We start from the raw sequence: 12521 nt of genomic DNA, 5'->3' as shown, positions 1-12521 counted from the left end.
GGGCTGGAGGGGGTCCTCTCCTCCACGGGAAGGAGGGGGCTGCTCGCGGGCCTGCTAACGCCAAGGGTCGACAGCAGCCGCAGAGGGCTGAACTCTCACTGGTCTCGGTCCCAGGTGGCAGGCTGTGCAGACAGTGTCTGGCGTGTGCCACAGGCAACTACGCAAAGGATGGTTACTTCCATTACCTGCCTGACGGGACTGTTCAAGGGGCACAGGAGACCACGGACGTGGAACACAGCGGGCTCCGTAAAATAGGGGGCGCCGTGACCGGGACATGTGCCGCTCACGGAGGAGGCGTCCGTGTCCAGGCAACTGGGACAGAATCAATCTCTAGGTCGCCCATTTCTCTGACTTGGACTCTCACGTCACGTGTTACTAAGATTAAGTCACTAGAGTCAATAATGAATAATGCTGGATTGTGTCTAAATATAAGAAAAGGTGGTCAAACATGGTAAAAGGAGACGTGACGTTGGCTCGTGAACATGCAATACAGTACACGGATAATGTGTTATAAAAGTGTGCACTTTAAACCTGTATCATCTTATTAACTAAAGCTAGCAACTGTCTGGGTCCCCATGGTTCTTGGGAGGTGCTGGGAGCGGGGCAGAGGGACCGGCAGCCGCGGCCTGTGGAGCTGACAACCTGTCAGGTCTGAGGAGCAACAGTGGGGAGTCAGTCACACACAAAGTCCTAAAAGCAGAGTCCCCTACGTGCTCTGCAGGAAAGCGACTCGGCGCCTCGAGATGCTGTGACCGGAGGAGCTGGCCTAGGCGGAGGGGTCAGGAGCGCTCCCAGGGGGCAGTTACATCTGAGTTGGGATCTGAAGGGGTTGGGTGGGCGACATTAGAGAAAAGCACATGTCCTGAACAAAATATACTGTCTCCAAAATATGAAAGGAAAGTGGCAAGGCTGAAATTCCTGTTTAATAAAATTCAAGTAAAACAAGACACATTGTCATTTTTACTGTTAGGATTGAGGAGTCACCAATATCTCCCCGTATTTTTTAAAAATGTGCAGGTTTCGATGCCCTGACTTTCTGAGGCTCCTCATGCGCATGGAAGATTACCAAGAAGCCACATGCACCCTCAAAGGAGGCACTCTTAGGCAAATTATTTCAAAAGCTGAAACACAACTGCCTCTACAGTATTTTTACACCAAAAAAAAAAAAAAAAAGTAACGTGGCAGGTCTGTGCATTTTACAATATTTGATTGATTATGAGCTGGGAGCCTTCAACATAAAAATACTATAAGCCCCTAAACGCTCGCAGCGGCCCCCGGGGCATGGCGTCTTTGGGGGGCCAGAGAACACCGCTGTGGCCTGAGTTCCGGGGGGCAGGGGAGGGCGTGGAGAGGAAGGCAGAGAGGCGGGCGGGGCCAGACCACGGCCGGCCTGTGCCGCTCCCGAGAGGGACCCGGGCTTCATTCTCGAGGGATGGGAACAGGTGTGCGTGACGTGTGTGTTCACACAGTCAGATTTACATTTTGGAACGTGGTGTGGGAAGCACGTGGAAGGAGACAGGCACGAAGGCAGGGCCTGTCAGGGACGTTCATAATCACTCAGGCAAGAAATAATGGGCATTTGAGTCAGGAGACAGGACGCAGGTCGGAGGGACGCACAGGCTGCAGGACCTTCCGGTCTTTCGTGAGGCAGCCTCCTGGGCCTGAGCTCGGACCCTTACTGGGGGTTCTGTTCCACCGTCAACAGTGTCCCCCGCCCCCATTGTTCAAGCAATATTCCAGGACACTGAATATTCTGCACAGGGCTGGCAAGAAGCCACGGGCAGACCGTGAGGAAAACACAGAGTAACACATTAGGACAGAATTCAGGCTTGGGAACACGGTGTGTGCGGGTGGACCCACGTCCTAAACTCCGAAACCTGTGAATGTGACCTTATTTGGAAAAGGGTCTCTGTAGACTTAAGTAAGTTAAGGATTTCTATAGAGATTAATCCTAGGAGGGGGGCCCTAAGTCTAATGACAAGCGTCCTTTAGAGGGAAGGGGAGGAGGTGGCCGTGCAAGGACAGAGGCAGCCCTTGGAAATGAACATGGCGCACGCAGAGCAAGTTCGGATGCGGTGCCCCAAGAGGGATTGATTGTTCCTTGTCTTCACGTACCCCTCACACAGCCGAGGGCCCGAGGCGGGCTGGGCCGGGGGGCCTGCGATGGGGTGTCCCCTGGGCCAGGCCCTGGATGACCTTCCAGTCCCACCCACAGAGAGCCCGCCCCGTGGCCGCGTTACTAGGGGCCGGCTAGGGAGTGAGAGGACTTAGAAGGTGAGCAGGGCCTGTCTGGGGGAAGAACTGAGCGAACGGCCCGTGGGAAGGGGAGAGGGATTGGAGGGGCTGAGAACGGCCGCAGGGCCCTGGAAAAGCTTGAAGGAGATGTTCTCCAAGTTCTGGGAAGGACGGGCCTTCACCCACCACCCCCCACCTCCCGGCACCAGCTCCTCCAGCTCCCCACCCCTCCAAAGCCTGGGCCTAAGCAACAGGCTCCCAGCTGCTTGGTATTGTCCTGGCTCTTCCCAGGGCAGGAGGGCTGAGCTCCTGGGGCTGCCGAGCACAGGCTGCAGGCTGCACCCTACACAGGAGCACCGGCGAGGCGGTGGGCCGGGGCCAGACCCCAGCTGCGCTCCTCTCGCAGCCGCCGTGTCCCCGGGGGGTGAAGCGGCCCCTTCCGCCATTGCACAAAGGCGCAGGCCATGCCGGCAGCAGCCCCGTCCTCTCTGGGGCCCACCTGGCCTCGGTCCCCAGCAGCACACCCCCGGGGGGCTCCTACTCAGCTCCGGCAACAGCAACACCAAATCCCCTGCCTCCGTAGGGAAATCCTGCCCCCTGGGGTGGTCCGCATCTCCCCTCTCCCTCCTGCCACGTCCCTACACAGGACAGGATCTTCCTTTCCTGCCCAGGGCAGCCTCCTGTGCCCGACATGACTAGAGCAGCTAAGAAACTACCTGAACGAGGAAATACTCCTGTCCAAACACTGACTATCCCCATCAGTGCCAAACTCCTCACACGTGTGTCACAAGAAAACCATGACAACAGGCCAGGTCGGTAGGCGTGTGAAAAAGCAAAGGCACATCAAAGACATTTCTAGGTTTTACCGCATGGAGGGGTTGGCCGGAGAAGTTAACATAGAAATTTCATTAGTAACTGTTTCAGAAAAATATGAACTAGTCTATAAATGTCTATGCCTGCTAGAATCAGTTATCACAAGAAATGTACTCTTTCCTTACTACGCAAGTAGTAAAAGCTTGAAAATGTTCTCCAAGTGAAAAACAAAGAAAGATAGAAACATAATTAAACAACAAAGAAAGAGAGAGAAAGGCTTGAGATCACTCATATGACACAGCAGCTGATGTGGAAGGCTAAAAAATCCATTCAAGATCTCTTCATTGTATGCAGACTTTGATTTCTAATAATGATCAGGCCCGATTCCTTCCTAGTATGGTTAATAACAGTAACTTTGCATAATAGATATTAAAGTGACCGCGAGATGTCACGATGCAGAAGATGTTGACACAATACACAGGTGAAACTGTTAAGACACAGAATCTGCTTACAATCATTTTTTCCTTTCATCCTGAAAACAATCCCACAAAGGAGGCACACTTGTCCCCGTGTTACAGACAGGACGCTAAGGCTTAGAGGGAGATAAGGTTGGGCACCAGCACCCGGTGGAGCTGGGATTTTAAGTCCAGGTCAAGTCGACGCCACAGCCTGAACCGCTAACCACGAGGCCATACCCTCTCCTGGGAGAGAGCAGGCTCCGTCCAAAGCCTTTCTTGTTAAGGTGCCTTCAGTGGAGCCCACAGGCACCTTCCACCCACAGCCCAGACCACAAGGCAGCCCTGGGTGGCTACATTTTCCCTCTAATTGCGGTGTCAGCTTGAAGCGGGTCCCACAGATATCTGTCCAATTCCTTAATCCTGCCAAACCTGTTTGGCCAAATAGCCAGGGTGAAAACTAAAGAAAACGAAAATGCAAAACATCCTTCTTCCTTTAGGCCTTTGTTGTATCGCCCCCACAACCCCACCTACCCCGCAGCGCCGCCCCACCCTCATCCCCCAAATTCCTAAGTTAAAAACCTAATCCCCACTGTGATGGTATTTGGAGGCTTTTGGGAGGTGATGAGGTTGAGAGGGCACTGCCCCCCCGAATGAGATCAGTGCCCTCATAAAAAAGACCCCGCAGAGCTGCCCCTCGCCAGCACGTGTGGACGCAGGGAGGGGGTGGCCCTGACCCCACACTAACCGGACCAGGGCCTCGATCTCGGGTCTCGTGGCGGCCAGAACCATGAGACACATTTTTGCTGTTTACGGGCCTTCCAGTCTGTGGTTTTCTGATGCAGCAGCCAGAATAGACCAAGGCACCTGTTTTTCTCAGCGAGGGGCCTGGGTTCCTTTCGGCCTGCCGGAACGGGCTGGGCCTCGGAGCCAGGCAGCTTCTTCACTGCAGGTTAAAGGGACGAGAATTCCCAACAGCTAGAACAGTTCTCCCTTCTCTTTAGTGCCTTTGGGAGACATCATTCTGTGTCGTATCAGCAAGGTCTGACTCGGGGGTGAACTCCTTGAACCTGTGGCTTAAACAGCCCGGAGCCCCCGATGCTTAGGTTTGCTACGGAGCTGCCGCAGTGGTGGCGGGGACAGGGTGGCCGCCTGAGCTCACTCCCACTGCGCTCCTAACTGCCCCTGGGGCACTGAACAACAGCGCCTTTGTTGCCGGCTCCTTGTTCATTAAGACTGGTCCTTAAGCGCTGCAGGGCTACTAAGCTCTTTGCAAACGTGATGAAAAGTCAAGGCCCTCATCAAAGAAACATTTCAGTATGCTAAGACATGGCCTATAATTTCAGCCCCTTGCACAGCTAAGAACTCCTGGGGTTCCGGTGATTGTTCAGGTTCCTTTCAGCTCTGACATGCGACCCTTCTGTGATTCTATCGTGAGGGTATCACAGCACTAACCTCCCCTCACGGCCCCTCCACAAAAGACCACTCCCCCAGGGCTACTGGGGACAAAACAAGGCAGACTTTCTGTTCTGAATCACTTCCTCTCAATGGGCATTGTGTCTGCGGTTTTCTTTTCTTAATGGAGTTAATTTTTGTTTGTTTGAGACAAATGCAAAAACAATAAACACATTCTAAAAGAGTAGAGGAGCAGAGAGACTTGTTCGATTAAAAATATAATCAGGTGTTGGTGTCTAATGGGCTGAGTACCTAGGAGCTCATGCCAGCCGCACTCCCTTATTTCTCTTCCTGCTGTCCCTGGGGACGTGCTTGGGGCTGTGACGAGGTGCCCTCAGCAAATGTGCCCACCAGACTCACGGAGTCAAGCTGGCCTTTTCAAAAGGCCCACTTTCCAGTGTTTCTCAGGTTGATCTGCCAAGCAGATCCTGTTCACAAAGCCCAGCCGTCCCACTCCATCCTGGGAAACCAGATGAACACAACAGCCTTATCTCCGAATATACGGGCATATCGTGCATTCCGCCAGCTAGCGAGAGAGGAACAATTCCATTGTCGAGGGCGGGGAGCCTGGCTGTCACCCGGCTAGTTTTCACTTTCGCAAAGCTGACATCCCCATCATCCCAGCTGTGTGTCCTTGCTTTGGAATGGATTGGGCTTTATTTCCCCCTAGAGATAAATAATGGCGGCCGCCACTTCCTGTGCCAAACGCATTCCATTCCCTGTACTGTTATTAATCATGGAACGTAAACACCAGTTTCACTGCACAGAGGAGCAAACTGCTGGCGTGACTGTCTCCTCTCTAGAGACAAGGAACCAGGGCTCCATTGGGTTAAACACCTCGCTTCAGAAAAAGCGAGCTAAGAATAGCTTTCCATGTATTCCATCTACTCTCAAGTTGTAGTCCATTCGTGTTCATTATATTTTTTTTAAAAAATTAGCTCTCTCAAGAAACTTTGAATTCTAGTAGTTTAATAGTAGAAGTAGCATCTTGTGTTCTATTTATAATTTTCCAAAGGCTATAAAGCTAAAGTCACTGTGCTTGACAGAAGTTTGAGTTTTTCTTTCCATCTATGTACAGCTGAAACCTGTCACATCTCACGTTGAATTTAATGGCAGCATTCATGGTGGCACTTGCTCTCCTGCTCAAGTTTAGAGGCTTAGCAAAAGAGGAGTCCTGTTTAGGATCTGCTGCAAGGAACGTCCAGCTGGAGAAGGTATTTGTGAAATATTGCTCCAGGGAACTTTGCTGCTAGGCGACTGCGAACCGATTAAGTCCTTGGAAACAGAACACTTTTGAAAAGGAATGGCTCACTAATATAAGTAAATATAATCCCTAGACTCTCAAAACCAAATAAATGATAAACTGGTCATGGGCTAGAAAATAGCAAAAAGATAAAACTATGTAAGAATGGTTTTATTTTTTTCTGTAGTGGGAAATTGAGGTAATAAAAAACTAGTCACTAATTTTAAAGAAACAACTGGTTTATAACTACCTATGTGAGTCTTCTGTTGTTCACCTTCCATTTACTGTACAATACACACCCGAAGGCCTTTTCAATATGCAGATCCTAGTGATGTGCATAAGCACAATTTTAATTCACTGTTGCACCTCTGATCTCAGCACGCGAGTAACTAAATGTGTTGGATGAAAAATACCGTTATTTGGAGACAAATGTACAACATGCTCATCAAAAGCCAGGCCTGGGGGCTGGAGTCAAACCCTTGTGAAGGAAGCAGGCTTTGGCTGCGGCCAGGCCCACCGTGCACAGGTGAGGCCCGGACCTCCACGGCTGGCGACCCCTTTCTGGGAGGAGGTGCCTCCGCAACTCTAACTGCAGAACCTGGGCGGCTTCTCCTTTGTGGTGGCTCCCCACCAGGCCTCGCCTTTGGAAGCCTTGCTTCTCTCTAACCTGCATGGATTCCAGTCACTCTGCTGTGACCTCCAGCCCCATGAAGTGTGTGCACGGGTGTGTGCTTGCTACACAGGCAAAATAAAATTCTTCATAATGAGGACACTTCTGGCCAAAAATCCTTCCTCTTTCTCAACTTTTCTCCCTTTCCTGTCAGTACTGGAAGTGGGAAGGATGCATCAAGGAGGGACATGTGTTTGCTGTGTCTCCTTACTTAGCCTGCTTGACATTAAATTTGGGAACTTTTAAATATCAATGTGACTCTTCATGAGAGTGCTTTAAGAGGATATAGAATAAGGGTTTGTCTCAAGTTTTCATAAAATTTATAAAAAAATCTTTTGAATAGCAATTGCTGCTACTCCATAATCATCTTCTCCTGACCCATGACAACCCAGGCAAAAATTACAGACGGTGTATTCAGGTTCTTTCCCAACCGCACAAGCTGATATCTTAGCTCACTGAAAGCCATATTTATTTCTCTGGTGGATTTTAAAATTTGTAGTAATCATATGAATGGTATCTTTTGGGGTACAGGGCTTAAGCTTGTCTATAAAAAAGTTTAGATAATAAAATGTACATCTACATTTTTCTAGTTTATAATCTTTCTTCAAATGTCTCTATTAATAGCCTCTTGACCTGTTTGTATATTTGGGGATTAAAAAAATTTATTTTTGCAGTAACACAAGAATGTGCGAAAATGAGCTTTATTTTATTTCCATGTAGGCCACAGGTACAGTCTTTTCTCTATGCTATTTTAAGAACTGTTTGAAAGAGATGTGAGCCTCGGAAGAAAAAGAGAAGTAAACATAGCACGTCCTACAGATACGGAAAGGGCAGTTGGTATCTATGGAACACTGGCGACGGCCCAGTCTGCTCACTGCCCCAGGCCCCTCCCCGGTAAGCAGTCCTAAAAATGGGGGGATCTCTCACCTGCACAGTAAGTAGTGTGGGACAGTCCGCAGTTTCAACAAAGGGATTTGGAAATAGTGCACTTGGAGTGGTTGCTAGTAATGAGTAGTAAGAGGCTTTCTTCTAAAGCATCAAACTGGACCCCTTTCTTAACTGCTTGTATTCCTCAATCATTTAAAAGATGACTTGCCTTGGATAAAAGTAGTCATCTCTGTGCAGTTCCTATGTGGAGGCCATTCTGAAACAGATGTTTGCATTTGTTGGTTTTTTTCTTCCTCTCTGAAGAATTTACTAACCACAAAAAAAAAAAAAAAAAAAAAAAATTGCTTAAGATCACCCATCTCATTTGAAAGAGATCTCAGTATTAGAATTCAAAGTGAGAGGCCAGCGTTTACTTACAAAACCAAACCACCCACATCAAGGATTCTAATTGTGTAAATGCCCAATAGCTTCAGTTTGTCAAAGTCACCTAATACTGTTTCTAAAACCAGCTCAACGTGTTGGAAGTCCCTAGAGACCAATGACTTTCGAAGGCTTTCCTGTCCCGCAGCGATGGAGCATGGGCTGTTAAATATTCATGCTGCTGCACAAAGAGAGCTGGTCCAGATGCTGGGGCAGGGGGCAGGGGAGGCTTCGGAAAAGGGAATTCACCCAGGGAACAAAAGCAGCAACCTCTGCCCTGCCTGAGGTGCCTTGGGATTTTTAAAAAGATGACTCTTCTACCAGATGGGCCCAGCTGTGCACCTGATCATTAGGAGAGGCCCTCCAGCGAGCGCTGAGGCTGCTCAGGAACTCAGTTCTGAAGGGAACATCCTATTTTTAAGTTTGCTCACTATTCTGCTCTTTCTCCTCCTCCCCCATCGACAGAAAAGAACCCCAGGACCTCCTGTTTATTTTTTTCCTAATTTAACCATTTACTCATTTTTGTACCAGAATGTCCACGTTAATGCTCAGATCTATGCTGCTCCTTTTTGGGGGCGGGGCAGGTGCGGTGGGAGCAGGTGCCGTAGGAGGGGGGAGCCAGTTGAGTGGTAAGTTTGAAAATCTGCCCATTGCCAACTTAGTTACTAAAGAATAGAAAGAAATGAATCTTTCCTTATTTCTATATCAAACGGGGTAAAAGTGTCAAGCAAAGTCTGTTTCTTACATGGGTGTCCATGTTTGGATTTCTTTGCAGTTTTTAAAATGTCTTACTACAATATGGTGCAATACATAAAAACACATTGTTACACTGGGCAAAGAGTCAAACAAAAAAAGATGCCATTGAAAAGCTGACAGCTATGGCTACATGACCCATGACCACCTCCAACTTTCTCCTTATTTAATAGAGAACATTATAATCAAAATGAATTATATTATACTCAATTTAACAGAAAATATAGTATAATCAGAAACTGAAAATAGCTAAGGAACCATCTTCAGGAGTTACTGTGAATCCGTCTTGCAGAATGCATAACAAAAAAGATCACAACATTCAAAAATATCTCAGCCTTTCAACAAATAAAGTGTTTGTTCAAACACAGAAAGTATCAGTGATTCAACGCACGAGACTGTGAAAGGCCTGAACTATGGACGCCTCTCTGTGTCCAAACACACGGCGATGCAAATTTCTCGGTTGCTAGGCAAAGGTAAAGCACAAAGAAAATGACTAACAATCCAAATCAGTTTCAATTTTTATTATGAATGTCCAAAGTGACAGCATACTGTGAAAGTGTTAGGTTCTCATTGATTAAATTTCAAGAGACCACAGACTACAGCATTCCAAGCACTTTTAATTTGTGACAGAGCCAAAACAAATAAAATGATAAAAATATTCTTTTAGGTATAAAGAGTGCTCATACTTGAGTTTTTGTATGTTTTTCCCCTGCAGGTATTGTGAACACCGGTCATTTCCAAAACACAAATCCTGGTCTGAATACTTAGAGCAAACCTTTATAATCTCTGCCTGAATAGGAAGCTAATAAGAATGTACTTATAAAGTATGTTTACAATACAATGTAATATGCCCGTTCATTGTCACTTTCTTCCTCTCCCACTGGGCTTCCCATCTGCCACCGGGGCGCCCGCTGTCTGTAACACCAGGACCCAAATGCTGGAGTGCAACACCCAGAAGACTATAGCAAACCCTGGATTTTCTCAAAGCTGCGGTTATTTTCAGTGAAAGCTTAAGACTTTCAGTATTTGAGGGTATCCAAGGAGATGACTAATAATAATGGAATAAAGCCACCAGTCAAGAACTATAGTCTATGCATGTTGTGTTCAAGAAAAAAAAAGCCTTGGTTTACTAAAGCTACAGTGCTAGTACTCTGTAGTTCCAACACAATATGCCTTATTTCCTTTGAGGGGTCTCCTTGCAAACTGTCCTTTCCATCACTGGTACCGGGTGCAGATAGAGATGGAGTCTGGTGCCACTTATGTTCCAATCAATTCTGGTCCAGTGGAAGTGCATATCTCATACAGACGCAATACTGTTCATCTGAGTGGATCCTCAAAAAGAACAATTATGAACTAGAAACTCATAGAGTTTGTGTTTCAAATTTATAAAATTAAACCTGCTCCAACAGGTAAAATAGGGAGGCATGCTTGCAACCTCTGGATTCAAGCAGAAACAATGCCTGAGAGCACAGAGCCTTCTCAATAGGTAACGGTGGGTTCCTTTTAATGCTTCCTGAAACAAGATCCGATGTGGCTGGTGCACATTAGAACTTTGAAGCACGTCTCACTTATTTCTACAAGGCCTGGGACACAGGAAGCTGCCAGAACTTCATTCATCTTGCCTGTTGACAAAAGGAACAATAACTGGTCATCACTGGTCAATGGAACAACTTTTCCTAGTTTTTTTTTTTTTTTTCTCAAGATAATTCCTAAAGAAGAGATGGTGTCAATACAACAGCACATGTTTCAATGTTTGACGAATTCCTGTGCTCTAAAATGCCACGTCTTCTCCAGTGAGGCAGGGAAAACCAGGATACACAGGGCTCATCTCTTCCCTCCTGCTGGAATAGCTCAGGAGAGACCCCGTCCTGGCCGGCAGGAGCCCGGACTCCAGATGCAGCTCCGCAAAAACTACCAACATCACCCAACCTCGCTGGGCCTTGGCTTCTTCCTATTGAGGCCAAGAGGACTTCAGCGGATGAGGCTAAACGGGAGGCCACTCCAACCACACTAAAGGGCTCATGCCATCCTGCCTTCACAGGTCCTCACAGAGCGCGACCAGATAGGACCACCTCAGTCAGTGGCAATGGTTCAGCTTACAAAACCTACGCTCGGGCCATCGGGGTCTGGGTTCGGCTTGGCGTCTAGAACCAGCTGAACTTCAAAGAAGTCTCAAAATACCTACTAGCACCTGAGGTCAATTAAAATCTTCTTAAATGATGATGGGAGGAAGTTCTATGGACATGAAATTATGAAAATACACATTTCTATACCTTTTACTGTTTTAAGATCTAAGTACGCCATTTTTTGGTAGTTGTTTTCTTAAGTTATGAAATAATTATATAAAACCTGAAAACACATGAATAAGTATAATAGCTTGGAAGCAGTACGTAAGCGCATGCTACGTAGCCATAAAGTTCAATTAGTTGGACTTGTTTAATCATGTCAAGTAACTTTACCAAGACAGACACCTGGTGAGAGCAGGTAGGGCCTAGACAACAGGAATTCTGACCCTAAAACTGACCCTTTCACCATTATGCCAACTGCCTCTCTGTATCTTTTCACACTGATCATAGATTGGAGCTGGAAAGTTTACTGTGACTTTCACAGCCGCCAAAGGTACAACCAAAAATAAAGTTAAATATTTAAAAATTTGGGACAATTAGTTCTCATTAGCAACATAATAATAAGCTTCAGTAATTGAAAAACTGTACTTAGCAATTTTGATGTTATCTTCATGCCTCTGTGGCTAGTGAAATTTGTAAATTCCCAAAATAACCATTTATTATTTATGTTTTGTTACATCATATCATATTATATAGTATTATTGTATCACATATTTTGGAAGGCATCCTGACTCTGATACGTGACAAGAAAAATGACTAATTTTTTTTATCCTCCTACTGTGGGTTTGGTATAAGAGAGAGACAAAAGTTTGTGAAATGTGTTACCAGTCCACACAAAACAAAACTGGCACCAAGATAACATCTATTAGTTTAAGTTAATCTAACCATTGTGCTGATGAGTTTATCCAATGAGTTCACCCTTCAAACACTGACTTGAATGAAAGTTACTCATAGAAGAAAACGATACAGAAGCTCAGCCATTTGGCTCACTGGCTTTAACACTAAAGTTGTAGAGCCATTTTCTGAAATCTGGGTAAGATTTGCCAGGTTGTAACACAGGGGTGTCAAACTTTTTGGCATCTCTGGGCCACACTGCAAGAAGAGTTGTCTTGGGCTACATGGTAAATACACAAATAGTAACAAAAGATGATGAGCAAAAAAGAAGGCCCATGCATAATGTTCATGATATCCGCCACCGCAGATAAGCAAAGAAGTCCTCACGTAATAACGCTAATTATGCAGCAGGTCCCAAGCTGGTAATCACTAATATAGAAAATGTACATAACTAAGTAATAAAACTTAGTGACCAAACTAAGCACTATTTTAGGTAAATGTATGATTTTGAGTCAGGCTGCATCCATAGCCGCCCGGGGCCGCGGGCTGGACACCCTTTGTAGTAACAGGGTTGTGGTCCTGAGCAAATCAGCATTTGTGTGGTTGGTAAAAGGCACAGAGATTGCAAT

At 46.6% G+C, this 12521-nt stretch overlaps 1 protein-coding gene across 3 annotated transcripts in view; it reads right to left on the bottom strand.

Moving 5' to 3' along the window:
• The window catches only part of SCAF8 (SR-related CTD associated factor 8), a 153695-nt gene that overhangs the window by 15228 nt on the left and 125946 nt on the right, over positions 1 to 12521 (bottom strand). The window contains exon 21 of one of the 3 annotated variants that reach the window (XM_054570140.1): positions 9647 to 10554. The exons of the other annotated variants lie outside the window; for them this stretch is intronic. The gene's annotated coding sequence lies outside the window, so the exon portion shown is untranslated. Of the gene's footprint in view, positions 1 to 9646; positions 10555 to 12521 lie in introns of those variants that run through there. 3 annotated transcript variants of the gene reach the window in all.

This window comes from Pteronotus mesoamericanus, unplaced genomic scaffold (genome assembly GCF_021234165.1).
Source record: "Pteronotus mesoamericanus isolate MK-2021 breed Mesoamerican mustached bat unplaced genomic scaffold, CSHL_Meso_final contig_20, whole genome shotgun sequence".
NCBI classification, from domain to species: domain Eukaryota; kingdom Metazoa; phylum Chordata; class Mammalia; order Chiroptera; family Mormoopidae; genus Pteronotus; species Pteronotus mesoamericanus.
Note: the sequence above shows the minus strand (reverse complement) of the source record. Positions and strands in the feature narration are given on the sequence as shown.